At 67.1% G+C, this 1,190-nt stretch overlaps 1 non-coding gene across 1 annotated transcript; it reads right to left on the reverse strand.

Annotated features, from left to right (window-relative positions):
• Nucleotides 1–782: 782 nt before the first annotated feature.
• Nucleotides 783–1,087, reverse strand: LOC133211627 (small Cajal body-specific RNA 2). The gene has a single exon (XR_009725246.1). It is a non-coding gene; the product is annotated as a small Cajal body-specific RNA 2 (non-coding RNA).
• Nucleotides 1,088–1,190: the final 103 nt, after the last annotated feature.

Genomic DNA, 1,190 nt, shown 5'->3' on the forward strand with positions numbered 1-1,190 from the left:
GCTTGGGAAGAGCGGGGGTGCTGAGTGATGGAGCCAGCTTGTGCCCAGCAGCCAGGAATGACAGCACCATCCTGGTCTGTACCAGCACCAGTGCGGCAGCAGGGCCAGGGAAGGGACTGTGCCCCTGTGCTGGGCACTGGTGGGGCCGCACCTCGGATCCTGTGTTCAGCTCTGGGCCCCTCGCTGCAAGAGAGACCTTGAGGGGCTGGAGAGGGGCCAGAGAGGGGAATGGAGCTGGTGCAGGGCCTGGAGCACAGGGGAGATGGGGAACGGCTGAGGGACCCGGGGGGTTCAGTGTGGAGAAGGCTCAGGGGGGACCTGATGGCTGCCTCCAACTGCCTGAGAGGAGGATGGAGCCAGGAGGGGCTGGGCTCTGCTCCCAAGGAACAAGTGGGTTATAGAACAAGAGGAAACGGCCTCAAGATGTATCAGGGCACGGTCAGACTGGAAATTAGGCAGCTCCTTCAATGAAACTATGACCAGGCATTGGAATAGGCTGCCCAGGGCAGGGCTGCAGGCACCGTCCCTGCAAGTGTTCACACATCCTCAGTGCCATGGGTTAGGGGTGGCCTTGGCACTGATGGGGACCGGTTGGACCGGATGGGATTAAAGGGCTTTCCCAGCCTGTTGGCTCCATGGGATACAGGGAGCACGGCAGCCACGCCTCCACCCCCGTCCGCACGGGGGCGCTGCAGTGCAGGTGGTGGCGCAGGGACGGGGGTAACGCGCGGCCCCGTGTCCGTGACACTGGGCCCATGCGCGCTCCCGGTGCGGCGGCGGCCGCGGGTCAGACTCGCAGCAGCTCAGCGGCTCGGCGCCTCGCCTATCTGATCGACTCATCCCGCCCGCGCCGCCGCCGCACAGCGCCCCGGGATGGGAACGGGGCTTCGCGGCGCTGCTCTTCTCATCTCGGCCGGGGCCGATCGAATAAGATCAACGTGTAGGGCTGTGAGCGGGGGGCACCGCGGCCTCGCACGCCCCTTGCACACACACACACGCACCCCTTGCACACGCACGCTCGCACGCACCCTTTTCACTCACACTCGCACTCACGCACCCGCCGCTCGCCCCCCGCCGCCAGCTTATGGCGCGCCCGCGCGGCGCACGATGGGAAAAGGCGTGGCCGGGCCAGGCCCCGCCCCGCCACACCGCGCCCCCTGCTGGTTGGGAGGACCCACCCTCTCCTCTGC

The sequence above is a fragment of the Neopsephotus bourkii genome, unplaced genomic scaffold (assembly GCF_033783945.1).
Source record: "Neopsephotus bourkii isolate Nb327-2 ecotype Australia unplaced genomic scaffold, CSIRO-AGI_Nbou_v1 NB_626, whole genome shotgun sequence".
In the NCBI taxonomy this organism is placed as follows: Eukaryota; Metazoa; Chordata; class Aves; order Psittaciformes; family Psittacidae; genus Neopsephotus; species Neopsephotus bourkii.